Source organism: Mustela nivalis (genome assembly GCF_964662115.1).
Source record: "Mustela nivalis genome assembly, chromosome: 11".
NCBI classification, from domain to species: domain Eukaryota; kingdom Metazoa; phylum Chordata; class Mammalia; order Carnivora; family Mustelidae; genus Mustela; species Mustela nivalis.
Window position 1 is genome coordinate 62,225,676 of NC_139030.1, and position 15,074 is coordinate 62,240,749.

The following is a 15,074-nucleotide window of genomic DNA, read 5'->3' on the forward strand; positions in this document are numbered from 1 at the left end:
TTTGGTCTTATAATAGTTGATCATGTTATGCCAAAACACATTCAAGTTAAGTTTTACTATAAAAGAGTATAGTACTTTCCTGGGTAAAAGATAGTGAGTTAAATTAAATTTGAACTATTGATTCCATTTGTTAGTATTTCTTCTCTAGTACTTGTAAAACATTATAGTTTTATTTTGACCTTATACCTGAAATTCATTTTCTTAAAATGTTGAGTCAAGTTTGACAGTCCATTAAAATAAACAAAAAGGGGCATTTCATCTGGTTCCTAAAGGAACAAATATTTTGGAAGTATCACCAAATTCTGTCTTGTGTTATCAGAAAAAGGAAGAACACCAAGGGTCACAAATTCTTTGGTATGTACATTTGTGATAGTTTAACACCGTTGTAAAGAATCTAATCTCTCCCCCTAGCTCTTGCCCTTATAGAATTGGTAAGTAATGTTTCTTAGTCACAGATCAGATCATAGCATCCTCTTTCTATGCAGTATTAAATAAATAGCTCATAGCTTAGGAACATTTTGAATCATACTAATACCAGAATTCTTCAGATTGAACCAAGGTTAGGGTAATATAAATTTGAACTACTAGCTCTGAAGACAACCTCTGTTAAAAATATGTAGATGTATGTTTCTATGTCCATAGCCTGTGCAGACTTGGTGGTATGATGCTATTTATTCAACAAATAATTACTGATAATCTGTAGTGTGTCAAGAATATGTGAAGTATGGCAGATTACTGTGCAAATGAGATCCATCTTTTCATCAAAGGTTCTTCCAGACTGATAAAAAGGACAGCCCAATGAACAGTTACTCTACACTGTGAGAAGTTCTGTGGCAGACTATTGCCTAGGAAGTTATAAAAGGGAAAAATAAAATGGAATCAAGGAGCCCATTGACTCTGCCTTCTATAAAGGGAACTTCAAAAAAAAAAAAAAAAGATTTTAGGACTGAGAGTATATGTAGTGTCTGGAACTGGAAAGATCATTGCATCTGTCAAACTGTGGAGGCATAGGAGGGACCAGGCACCAGCCTGCTGTGCCCTGTTTGCTTCTCCAGTGATGGCAGAGATGAAGAAGAACAGGGAAATTGGACTGGAATAATGGAGATTCTCCCATACCATGTTAAGGTTAACAACGCCTTTTTTTCCCTCAAGCTTTCAAAAGTATATTAACATTCATAATTTTATTTCTAGTATTTAAGTAATTTATTATAAGTAATATTACTAGTCTTCTTCATTTTTGTCAAGGTGGTAATACTTGTGGCATATCTGAAGTAAGCTACTTCTCCACCATCTTGACTCCTCCCTGAAGTAATTTAATATATTTCGTGTGTGTGTGTGTGTGAGAGAGAGAGAGAGAGAGAGAGTGAGTTACAAACATCCCAGCTACTTTCTATAGAATAAAATCATGGGAGTATCACATATTTCTCACATCTTTCTCTTCTCCAAGGATCTGACCATATCTCTGACATTCATACTGAGTCAAGTTGCTCTCATTTTCCAGATGCCGAAGAAACCCTTTGTATGATCCATGTGCAACATCTGGAACTGTTCATATTTTTTCCCTTCAGTTCAACATATTATTAGAGATTCATATTCCCTCATAAAACTGAAATTAGGACAATAAGGAACAAGTGTCATCTAAGAAATACAATGAATGAATCAAATCTATAAGATTAACATGATATCCACTTTCGGTCATAAGCAGAATGCAAAATGAAATCTTCTTTACTTAGAATGTCAAGTTGCCAATAATTTGTATTAAATATAGGATATTTAACTATGCCTTGTAAGGAGTTAAAGATGATGGCATGATAATTTCTTTTCTTATTACCATGTGAAGGATTGATAATCAAGGAACTTACATAGCATGAAATCAAGAAGAACACGTATGGATAAAGTTTTGAATATATTTCAAATACAACACTGAGGGACCTTGCAGACAGAAGGTAAGCCACAATTGGAAAGAAGGTGCTTTGATTTGAGTAAAGATTTCTGGCTGGTTCTTAAGCCAAGAGACTCAAAAATACCCGCATCTTCCAATTGTTATAGCAGCCACATATTAGCAGATCATTTTTAGTTGTTCATGGTTTGGTGATGAGAGTGGGAGGTAAGCCTGCATGGCCACTGCTAACCTATATTCCAAGGTGGCTTTCAGGAGGATGCTCTTTGCTACAGTTTAGTGATTTCAAGTGTACCAGTTATAATAACAGGGAGATGCTACCATTTTAAGGCATGGAGATCTTTATATGACAGAGGAAAAGCCAAAATTAAAATTAAATTATACCTGTTTAGAAAGAAAGGATGGAACCATGTTCTTTTACATTCTACATCTATAATTAAGATGCCAGTTCAGATACGCCTGGCAATGGGTTTCCTATTCTCAGTTACCTTGTGGGTGTAATAGCACGGTTAAGACCTACTCAAAAGTTATTACTGTAATGTCGGTCTTGCAACACTTTGACTTTAATTCTACTAAAATAATAAGTAATCATGATAGTTGGAATTTTAAATTGAGAAATGTGGGAAGATTCCCTGGGACAAGGAAAAGTGGAGAAAAAATTCTGGACTTTTCCAGAAAAACACATAAACTCCAGTGACCAACGGACTATCTTAATATTTTTATTAGTAGAATGTAGTACCTAGAGAAAAGGAAATAATGTTTGAAACCAGTGGGTACAGATTCATATAATTATCCAAACCTGCATGGTAGAAATAGTCCAACAGAGTGTTACCACGTTTCTAAGAGTTTCCAAAGCTGAATGGACTTAGTAGAATTAAACAGTAAGAATATGTCCTGGTTGATTAGTTTTAGGTTAATGTCTGTAAGGTTGAGTATTATAAGTCCTGAACATATGACTTATTTACATGAACAAACCCCATGTCCACTGCTGTCCTGCATCAGTGACAATAAAATGAGAACATATATAATTTGTATCTCCAAATTATTTGATTATAAACCTGCAAAGCCTACTAGCCAGATATTAATCTCCTGCAAAAAAAGCCCTCTTTTGAGTTGTATTTCGGGGGTGTTCTCAAGGTACAGTACACTGAATAGATTCCTTTACTCCAGCCTCTGGGCTGTTTGTGCCAATGCCTACCCTAACAGCAATGCATCCTCAGCTGCTCAACACAACTCGTGCTCCCACTTTTGCCCCAGGACTCCAAGTGATTCCTGAGCTGCTGCAGTCCTTTGCCCCTGCTGCTCTGTGAAAAGTGGGGACTGATGCTTCTCTTTATACTCAGTCTGTCACCACAGCAATACAATAATAATAGCTTACTATTTCTTCTACCTCCCCCTACTACAGATGCATTCCAGGTGTTCATGTCTCAGAGCCTAGGGTAGTACTTTAAGAGTCCAGAGACAGATAGAAATCCCTTCCCCTATCATATCAGTCAGATGGCAGTTGCTCTATCCAGAATTCACTAGTTCACAGAATGTTTGATGATGGAATCATCAATCTCTTTAACAAGGGGAAGAGAATATCTGCTTCATCCATAATAGCTAATCTCATCCTCTAGGCCAAAGGAGATTCTCAAAATATAGATAGATAAACAAACAAACAAAATAGCTTCTATGAACATTAGCATGAGATCTTTATTTTGGTGTATGTGGACATATGTTTTCATTTCTCATGAGTAAATACTAGGTAGGTGACCCAGTAATTTTATTCCTAGGTATTTACCCAAGAGAGATGAAAACATATGTTTGTAGAGAAACTTCTATATAAATGTGCATTGGAGTTTTATTCATTGTAGTAAAAAATAACTAGAAATGACACAAATATGCCTCAACCAAGTGAATGTAAAATGGATTTTACATTAAAATGAAATGGATTTTTATTTTCATTTTTATTTTATTTTTATTTTCATTTTTATTTTTATTTTTCATTTTATTTTATTTTTATTTTCATTTTTAAAATGAAAATGGATAAACTTTTGATATTGCAAAAACATGGGTGAATCTCTCCAGTATTCTGTAGAACAAAAGAATCTAGACACAAAAGAATGTGCACTATATGATTCTATTTATGTGATATTCTTGAAAAGGGAAAATGAAGTTATGGTGACATAAATTGGAACAATGATGGCTTGAAGTTGAAGAGTGGAAGAAAGGGCATAAATGGAAAGATACAAATGTTTATATTTTGATTCAGGTGGAGTTACTTAAATCTATAAATTTTATCTTAGGTCAATTACTCCTCAATAAATGTGCTTCTTTTGTAGGACCTAGGGAACCTAGCTTCCCAAGGTCTGAGTCATTCAGTTTCTATCTTGCTCCTCCTGTCTTTTATAGTACTTTACTGGAAGTATTTTCATGCAGTATTCTCAATTGATTTTATAACTACTCTTCTACCTCCAGCTTCTATAAATTAAATAAGGCATATATTAGTACCCTATTTTGCAACCTCTTGCATATTTTGAAACATGATTGACTCTCCTGGACTAAATTTCCCTTCTCAGCTCAAAGCCATTGTATCTACCAATGCAATACAATTCACCTGTATTTACTCATAAAGCAAAAGTTCAAAAAAGTTTCTTTGTGGAGTGCTCCAACTCTTGGTTATGAGCTCAGATCGTGAACTCAGAGCCATGGGATCCAGGCCCCCATCCGGATCTGAACTTGGCACAGCGTGTGGTTGAGATTCTTTCTCTCCTTTTCCCTCTGCCTCCCCCCTGACTTGGGTGCACTCTGTCTCTCAAATAAATAAATAAATAAATCTGATTTTAAAAAGATTTCTTTGTGACAGCTAATAGAAAAAAAAAATATTTGCTTTCTTTACTCTTGTCAATGCATTTGTAATAATAATCTAGCTTTAACTTGTGATGTTATAATTTTGAAGTTTGGCTTGAGTTAGAGGTGATATACCCTTGATTTATGCAAAGAACCTGTATATGACATAATAATTCATGACACTTGTTAATCATATCCCTTCATCTTCTTACCATCTGGTCATTTCCCCACAGAGTAAACTTTTATAAAACTGTTTTCAAAAATACATTTTTTATGTTTTTAAATATTTCACAAAGTCATCTTTATTCTTTTCACTTGATATTTTTAGACTTATCTCAAGGTTGCCACAGTTGCATTGCAAAAGGTTTTTCCATTAGAAATGGTACTGACTGTAAAATAATGTTCTTAAAATAACACTCCAGAAGTATTATTTATTTTCTCTTTGGCACAGAAAATATACTGCAACAACTTTATAAACTTGTACAGCAAAGTCAGCCAAGAGCCACTTACAACATATGCTGTATGCACAAGGGCAGTGTGTTGGCTTGAATTCTTAACTAATTGTGCATAACAGCAAAGAAAGCCTTAAAAAGTATTTTGAAAAGAAAGTACTCCATAAAACTTGCATCTACCACATAAAATCTATCATAAGCAAATATCCCAGTGTCACTAAGGTTCTTGCTCTTATTACTAGGTATAGTCTCTTCAACAAATACATGGAGTTACAACCACTGAACAAAATTAGATTGATTAAAATTTCAGGTAATATCTTGGTAAATGTAAGTCTAGGTGCACAATCTCACACATAATTTCTTCTATTTAATTTAGGCAACTTTTGTTTTGTGTAGCCTTATATATCTAAACTATTGCACCAGATTAGCATTTAATGTTCATAAACACAGGGTGTATTATCCAATCTTTGGAAGAATTATCCTAATAACGGGGCACCTGGGTGGCTCTGTCAGTTAAGTGTCTTCCTTTAACTCAGGTCATGATCCCGGATCCCAGGATCCCAGGATCTGAGGATTGGGCCCTGCATCGGAGTCCCTGCTCAGTGGGGACCTTGCTTTTCCCCTGCTTGTGTTCTCTCTCTCTGTCAAGTGAATAAATAAATTCTTTTTTTAAAAAAGAATTATTCCAATAACTTGCATTTATGTTTTTACTCTATTTCTACTTGTCAATGAACCTATAGTCAAATCTGCTCTTCAGTTATTTCTGATTTCTTCTTGGTTCTAGAAATAGTGTGCCATGTTTATTTCTTTACTGAATAAATGCATACTCCAATATTTGTATGGCCTTGAGTAATCCAGAATACTTAAATTTGTTTCTATGTTGCTGAAATTACAAAGAAACTGACCTTGAAGAAGGGAATATACAATATAATTTAATATTAATTGTTCTTTATTTGGGTGAACTACATAGTTAAAGGGAAAGATATCCAGGTATTATGATAAAAGCATGTAACAATGGGATGCCTGGGTAAAATGGTTGGTTAAGCACCCAGCTCTTGGTTTCAGCTCAGGTTATGATCTCCGGAGTCCAGGGATCAAACCCTATGTCAGATTCCACACTAAGTGTGGAGTCTGCTAAAGTTCTCTCTCTTGGGACATAGCTCAGTCAGTTAAGTGTCTGCCTACAGCTCAGGTCATGATCCTGGAGTCCTGGGACTGAGTCCCACTTATCAGGGAGCCTGCTTCTCCCTCTGCCCTTCACCTCACTTGCATGCTTTCTCTCAAACAAATAAATAAAATCTTTTAAAAAAAATAAAGTTTCTCTCTCTGTCCCTCTGCACTTCCCCTGCGTGCTTTCTCTCTCTCTCTCTCTCTTTTTCTCTCTTTCTCTTTAAAATAAATAAATCCTTTAAAAAAAAAAATCATGTAACCGTGATTGAGAAGATGGACTTTTTCAACATTGTATAAAATGAAACTGGGTTCAAGTTTTACTTGTATCATTTTCTAACAAATTAAATTTGAACAGGGCACTCCTGCTTCACTTCCCTCATCTCAAAAAGGTAGAGAGGAGGGGCAAGAACCTCAACTTAAAAAAGAGGAAGTAAAAGCTTACAAGCATTTCTTTTCCTTTCCAAGTCTACCTTGATAGTTTAATTTGACTTGAAATTGTTTCTTTTTTAATTAGTGTAAAGATGTTAGCAAATTTTGAAATGATACTGATGTAGCAGTTTTAACTTAAAAAATCATTAGAAGTCTGGCTCCTTGCTATATGATTTAGAGAAGATATGTGTAATTTGATTTTTACTAAATTAATGAAAGATAAATATAAGGCCAAGCTAAACTCTAAGACTTCATAATTAATTCTAAATTGCTTATATTTTGCAAAATAAAAGAAAATTGGCATGGATTGAACTCTTTCTGAGATGAACTTACAGAGAACATTTTAAGAAGTATGTAATAGCTGATGTCTTTGGTTTTTAGTCTTTTTTGAGATTTGAGTAGACACACAGAAGTGTGCTTATCCTAAGTGTAGAGTTTGGCTAATTTTTATAAACAGAATACACCTGTATAACTAACTCCCTAATTAAGAAACACATCACTAAAAGCCCAGAGTCCCCCCTTCATGCCTTCTTGTAGTCATTATCCACCACACAGTACAAGTGTGACCAAGACAAGAAGTCTTGACTTCTAAAAGCATACTTTAGTTTCACATATTTTCTATTCTACAGAAATGAAATTATATGACTGTTTTTTTGTGCCCACACTTACTTTTCATTCATGTAGTGATCATTTAAGTAATTATAGTTAAATAGTTATATAATTTAAACAGTTTAGTTACATAGTTATTATCAAGTAGCAGCATCATTTATAGTTATAGTTAAATAGTTCTAGTATTTAAATATTTCCAGTGTTGATGGATCCAAAGAATGCTAAAGTGACTATTTTGAAATCTATCTTTTGGCAAATAGAAATACATGTCCTGTTGGGTACACCCCTAGAAGTAGAATTGGTGGTATAGAGAGAATGAATGTATTCCACTTTCCTAGATACTGTTGTGTGTTTTTTTTTTTTTTTCAAACTGATTTTATCACACTTGGGTCCCATCAACAACACACGAGAATTCCTTCGCATCCTTGCCAACACTTAATATTACCAGATTTTTTTTTAATTTTAGTATTTCTAATGTGTGTAGCAGTAGTATTGCATCGTGTTCTTAATTTGAATTTCTCTGACAACTAATGTTGTCCAGTATCTTCTTTTCTGTTTTATTTATTCTTTCCTCTGATGAGTTTGTTCAAATCTTTTCCCCATTTTCCCTTCAGCTGTGTCACATCTCACATTATGCAATTCCCAAGATCTTTGTGAAATGCAGTTTCTTTGGTGCAGAAATACATGTATTAAGAAGAGGAGAATCAGAATTTGGAGGATGCTAGCCCATGCTGCTTCTCTAGTCCTCCCCAGAACCAAAACAAATGTCAGTAAGTATCCAAGAACAGTTTCATGCGGATAGCACAAAAGCCACACCTGGAAATTTGCACTAGCAAGCATGTCATTGATTACGATTTTTGTCATGTTGCTAAGAGCGTTATCTAACAATAAATCAGCTCAGAGAAAATGCTCTGTGTTTTTACATACTATTTTTATCTCTGTGCAGCCACTTCCCTTTTTGTAGCATAGTTCTGTGCTGACATTTCTACCACATGTAGACCTTCCTAAGTTTCAACATTGTAGATTATGTGTATGTGTGTGTTATAATGAATTGTAGTAGTTCTTTGTACATTTTGGATATGAGTTTTGTTTTTGTTTTTGGATACCTGATGCAAATGTCTTCTCCAATTCCCTGAAAGGATTTTTCATTTTCTTAAAATTGTTTTTATGGAAATTTTAAATTTTTAGCAGAATTTAATTATCAACTCTCCCCTGGATGATTAGCTCTCTTCATCTTAGTTTATTCCAAATTAACAATCATTGGTTTCTTTATTGTCTTCTATTAGGTCTATTATTTTATAAGGTAATTGCCATTTGTATCAGGGATCTCTCAGAAATTGAATTTTGTGTACAGTGTGAAGAGTCAAGGTATGTTGTTTCCTGTATGTGTATACAAATGTTCAAGCACATTTTAGTAAAAAGGTTGTCTTTGCCCTATCACACTGTACAGACACTTTATCATAAATCAAATGATCATTTATGTGGGTCTTTTTCTAGATCCACTCTTTTGTTCTTTTGGTCATTTTATCTACAATAGAACTAATACCATATTGTTTTAAGTATATGATAGATTTTGTTCTGTCTTTCTCTCTTTCAAGATTGCCTTGTCTATTTTTGGTCCTGTGTATTTCTATACAAATTTTAAAATCATCTAGTCAATTTCAGCAAAAAAAAGAGAAAATACAGACTTTTATTTGGATGACATTATACATACACAAATATAAATATATTATGTCCTGTTTATAATGAAAAATAAAAGCCATGTATGTTATTTCAAATTCAATTCTTTTCTTTTTTTCAGTTGTATACCTTTACTTGACCATCAGCCATTAGTTCTCATCCTCATTAACTGTGTATAGATTTTTTAAAGTGGTGACAGGTACACAAGTAACCAGTGTGTAGAGCTGGTTTGGTGAATCTTCATCCTCATTGCATTTTCTGGACAATGCACACAGATAGGGTATGGAACACTCCTTATTCCTTTGGCCTGGACAGCTTTGTTGAGCCTGGTGTCAATGCTCACATCTGAGTTCCCATCTCCTTCATGGCAAATTTCCTCATCTCTTTGAGTGTCTGAGGGGCACATTTCTTGAGACACACTCGGTGGATGCAGTTGTGAATGTCAATGGTATATTATTTGGTCATTACCTCACTGATGGCAGAACGGCCCATCTTCTCGCCACCCTTCTTTGCAGGAACCAATCTGCCAGGCCCTGGTTGGAAAGGAAGGTCAAATTCAATTCTTATAAAAGTAAATAATTCCTGTGTAATAGGTTTAAAAAGAGAGCAAAGCAATGAGCTGAAATTTAATGAAATCAGATTTGATAAAGATGGCTGAGGGTTGTCACTTAAGAACCACAAAAATACAGGAAGAATTAAAGTTTTGGGGGTTAGAGGAAAAAGATCGTTGTTTATAATTCAAATTTTACCTCTGATTTTTCATTCAAATAAAATTGGAAGTATTTCAACATAATATATTTATATATACATATGTGCATATATATAGACGGAGATCAAAGCACTTAAGGAGAATTCCAACTGTTGCAGAGATTCACGATGTAATGTTAACAAACATTTTCAACTGAGATAAAAATGTGTCTGACTCTTAAGTCTCAAATGACTAAGAAGTAAACCTAAAATGTCTGGAAGTTGACAAATTGGAATGAAATAATAAGAATCTAGTTTAGAAAAGATACTATGACCTGTTCATATTTTTTAAACCTCTAAATTGTGTGTTCATTTAAATAGTACATTTAAGCAATTAAAATAATTAGTGTCATATATTATATGTAAAATTTTCTGAAAATGCCAATTTAATACAAAGAAGTCTGGAAATCTAAGAGAAATTTTAGTAAGATCCTAAAAATGATAAAACATTACTTTTAAGGATTTCAATGTTATATTAGCTTTAAATTGTCTCACATTATATTGTATTACTGACTATAATTTGAAGAAGTATTGTAATTTACCAATTGCCTATGTTGGATCTATTTCAATATAAAGATAATATGTATATATTTTTTCCTTTACAAATGCTCAAAAATATCACTCAATAACAAAACATTAGGCTAAAAATTGGCAATCAGATGTAGAATTAGCTGGAGTAGATTTGTTCCCCAGGAATATTTAATAAATTACCTTTTCTTTAATTTCTGTTCATATCCAGTGATCATATTGCATTGATCTTAGGTAAAGTCATTAGAATAATGGGGAAATAACCAATGTATTAACTTTCCCAGTTTATGATTATATATCATTGAGAAGAGCCAGTACAAACTTCTAACGAAATTATCCTTCATGTAAATTTGACAATGGTTTTTTCAGAAATGGGAAAATGTGAAATAACTGGGGGATGGCTTTCAGGAATTAACAGAAAAGGATAAAGGAATGTGACTTTGTGCATGAAGCAACAGTTACTATATTGTTTTGAATAGTGTATGTTCCCTTCTTCCACTTGGTGCTTCATTTTAGGTGTTTTTTCCCCTGTACCCTAACACAACTTTCAAAGTACAAAGAGAATTGTTGTAAGCATTTGCTTTTATTGCTCCACCTCACTCGTCAGCCATGTGTAGTTAATGTTCTCTATTTGGGTAGGCAGTTCAGAAAAGGTGATTCTGGACAGAAAGAAATGAGGAAATCCTCCTCCACTCAGGAAGTCATTGAATGGTTTCCTGTTGTTTCTAGTGTTCTGTGCTGGGTCCTGACCTCAAATAGCCTGCACTGTACCCTGGGTGCTTTTCTATTTTCCTTCCCCCTCCTTCATCTTTACACTGCCCATTTGCTTGCTTCCCTATCTCAAAAAATTCTGCCCACTTTGATGTTGCTGGATTTATGTTTTGGTCCTTCCCTTCGTCTGCACCTCATATTTCCATTGTCCCTGTCCTAATGCCTCCCAAACCCAAGCTTGACAAAATCTGTGGATTTTTTTAGTAAAGAATATGTATTCAAGTTTTGGGTTGGCTTCTGATGAAAAAGACTTTAGGATGTTTGGATCTGTTCAAATCCAGTTAAGACTGGATAGACTAAGGACACCTGAGTGACTCAATAGGTTGAGTTGCCAATTCTTGGTTTCAGATCAGTTTCAGCTCATGTCTTGATCTCAGGGGTGGTGGAATCAAGCCTGGCATTGAGCTCTGCATTCATCAGGGGAGCTGCTTGAGGATCCTCTCCCTCTGCCCCTCCCCCTGCTCATATTCTGTCTCTCTCTCAAATAAATAAATAAATCTTAAAAAAAAAAAGACTGGATTGACTGTATATTGCTTTTTTCTAAATTAAATCCAGACAAACTTTCTGATTCTGTTGTACAGTTTTTGTTTTATATTGTTCTTCTTACTTCTATAGTTTTAATGTACTTAGAATGGATATTTATATTTGACATTAAATCACAGAATCATCAAAAATGGATCTTAAAGGGTGCCTGGGTGGCTCAGTGGGTTAAAGCCTCTGCCTCCGGCTCAGGTCATGATCCCAGGGTTCTGGGATGGAGCCCCTCATTGGGCTCTCTGCTCAGCAGGGGGCCTGCTTCCTCTCCTCTCTCTCTCTCTGCCTGCCTCTCTGCCTACTTGTAATCTCAGTCTGTCAAATAAATAAATAAAATATTTTTTAAAAAAATGGATCTTAAAGAAATGAGTCCTGAGAGATGACTGATTGAAACAAAAAGATATTATTTGGCCAAAAACATTTGTACTTATGAATCATACCAATTATGAGGGCATTTATAATGCACATTATTACATCAAATCCTAAAGTTTAAAAATTATATTAATTTATTAATACATATTAATAACCATTATCTCTTATTCTTATTTGAAAGACTTTGGAAAAGAACCACACTATTGTCCTCTTTTTGTAGGAATGCATAATCATTAATATACCAGTCTACATAATATACTTCAGAAAAATCATCACTAGATCTATATTTTTTTGTTCATTCCAAAAATGGGTAGAAATGGGGTCTGAGAACTATGTTTCAAGAACTTTGTCTGTTTATCTTATTTATATTGCCTAGTGCTCAAATTCCAACAGAGGAACTACTGATTTCCTTGAACTCCATTGTTTGATAATAGTAAAAAGAGTCTGTGTTTGGGACCCAAATAAAGATAGATCTATTTCTTTTTGATTTCTCTACTTACTATCTTTGTAGCCGTGGGCAACTTCATTAAACTTTCTGGGTCTCAAGTTTCTCCTTTGGAAAACAGCATTAAGAGTTACCTTTTTGTCCTGCAGAAAATTAAATAAGATAAGATATGTGAAGTAGACAGCACAGCTCCTGGATATAGTATCCCATAAATGTTCGCAATTGCTGAGAACGGTTTCTGAATATTTTCTGAAAGTCATTCCCCTTATTCATTTAAATTATTTTTTAGCACATCCTAGGATTTAAAATCATGGATCCAGACTTGTTCTATATGAGAGAAGATGAACATTTTTAAAAAGATATTTTGTGTAAAGCAGATTTTACCTAAATGCTTAGTAAAAATTCAGTTGTTTAACAATTAAAAAGAAAATTCCTACATTAGATAATGTTAGTGAATATAATTCTTGTTGATAACATATCAACATTCCTTTTTTATCTAGATATGAGTCAAAAGACCAGGAAACACTTGGGAGAAACATCACTTAAATTTTCAGTTTATTTATTTATTTATATGATTTTGTTATTTTGAGTTATATGTGAAAAATTATTGTTTTTAAAATTGTAATTATTCTTTTACTAATTTTGAATATATTTGATCTTGCATTTGGTACAGTGTTTCATTTTCCTTAACATTCAGCCAGCCTCCTATTTGATTAAACTATATAACATTATTAGAAACAAGAGAAGTTGCCCCTCTCTGTTTTTTCTGTACTGGGAGCAGTTCTCTTGCCACAGCCCCTCATCTCCTAAAAATGTACATCTCTTTGCAGTTCATCTCTTCCCCTTTTTTGGGCAGGAGCACTCCTCAGTTGAGCCAATCCTGTCTGTAGTGATGCTAAAAACACGGAGACACTGACAGAAGAGAGCCTCCATGGCTTGGCAGCCTCAAGTCCCTGATCTCATTTATCCCTAGCCTCAGCTTCTGAACCAGCACCAATTCAAGGCTCATCCACACAGTGGCCAAGTTCACTGCGGCTGGGGCTGCCATGGTAGGGGTGGTTGGCTCTAGGGCTGGAACTGGGGAACGCCATTCTGGACTTTGCACTGTGGGAAGCCATGGGGCTCTTTTACTTATTAGTGGCCTTTCTCATCCTCTCCTTCCTAAGAAGGAGCCTTCTTGGCCTCCCACGGTTCTTTCTCCAGTGTTTCATCTGCTCTGTATATTCCTTTTCCTATACCTTCCCAGGCAGGTGGGGAAAGTAGTTGGCTTATGGTTTGGCACAGCAGAGACAAATAAATACTGGAAAGGAAAGGAAAAGGAAGGGGTGAGAAAGGGGTGGGGGAGGGAGAGAGAAAGGAAAGAAAGAGAGAAAGGAAGAGAGGAAGGAAGGAAAGAAGGAAGGGAGAAACAAGAGAATCCTTTTATGTACTTTGAGATAAATAATGAATATGAAAACTTAGAGAAAACTGAGAGAAGTTTGAGTTTAAAAAAAATGGAAAGCCCTATTCAGAACATAAAATATACAAAAGACATATGTCTGTATATTGATTCCAAATAGGCTCTTTCAAGACTGTCTGTTACTGAAGTGTGTTGCTCAGGTCCTCCTTCAGAACCCAGGGGTTCTGGGAAAATGTATCTGAAAGCTCTAATATCCCTCACAATTTTCTAAATGTCAGTAAGTACAGTCAATTGAATCATTTTATATTTATTCAGGTGAAAATGATATATTAAGGGACGCCTGGGTGGCTCAGTTGGTTAAGCAGCTGCCTTCAGCTCAGGTTATGATCCCAGCTTTCCTGGGATCAAGTCCCACATCGGGCTCCTTGCTTGGCAGGGAGCCTGCTTCAACCTCTGCCTCTGCCTGCCTCTCTGTCTGCCTGTGCTCACTCTCGCTCCTCTCTCTCTGACAAATAAATAAATAAAATCTTAAAAAAAAAAGAAAGAAAGAAAGAAAGAAAGAAAATGATATACTAAGGCATCCCATTTCCTATTAACTGCCCAGTCCCGGGATATCACACACAAAATCACTCTTTGTAATACACATTATACCACAGCAAACATTGTAGTTCAAATGTTTTCATTAGTTTATTGGCAGGAGATAATATGAATTAACAATCTATCTAAAAATCAATACCAATGATTTGTAAGTACTGATTAAATTGAAAGCCCTTGTTAAGTATCAATTAGATTGAAAGTAACACCCTTGGTAATGAAAAGTATGGGTAGATTTTAATAGTGGAGAAAGAACTGCATTTGGTTCCTGGGCAGCCAACTGGAAGAAGAAAACACAGAGAATGACAAGGATAATAAAGGGATGTTCTACTGCTATCAGTCAGATAGATTCTATTCCTCAAATAGGTGAGGTTTAAGCCTGCATGTTTAACTGAAGGAAAAATATAGTAATTGTTGGGTCCATGGTCAAAGGAGCGAGACCGATACAAAGCAAAGATCAAGCAAAGTTTTATTTCGCGCCAAGCATCGAGAATCAAACTGACCGGCCAGGGCCACCTCTTCCAAAGGGGTGACCCCTCCCAGCCTCACAGACTAACTTTTATAGAGTAAAAGCCGTGTGGTTGAGCCTGGCCACACAGGTGGTCAATTGAA

At 35.0% G+C, this 15,074-nt stretch overlaps 1 pseudogene across 1 annotated transcript; it reads right to left on the bottom strand.

Annotated features, from left to right (window-relative positions):
• Window positions 1-9,221: 9,221 nt before the first annotated feature.
• Window positions 9,222-13,517, bottom strand: LOC309843977 (large ribosomal subunit protein eL31 pseudogene; annotated as a pseudogene). The gene is made up of 2 exons: window positions 13,387-13,517; window positions 9,222-9,634 (listed from the first exon to the last, which is right to left on the bottom strand). The product of its transcript is annotated as a large ribosomal subunit protein eL31 pseudogene (transcript).
• Window positions 13,518-15,074: the final 1,557 nt, after the last annotated feature.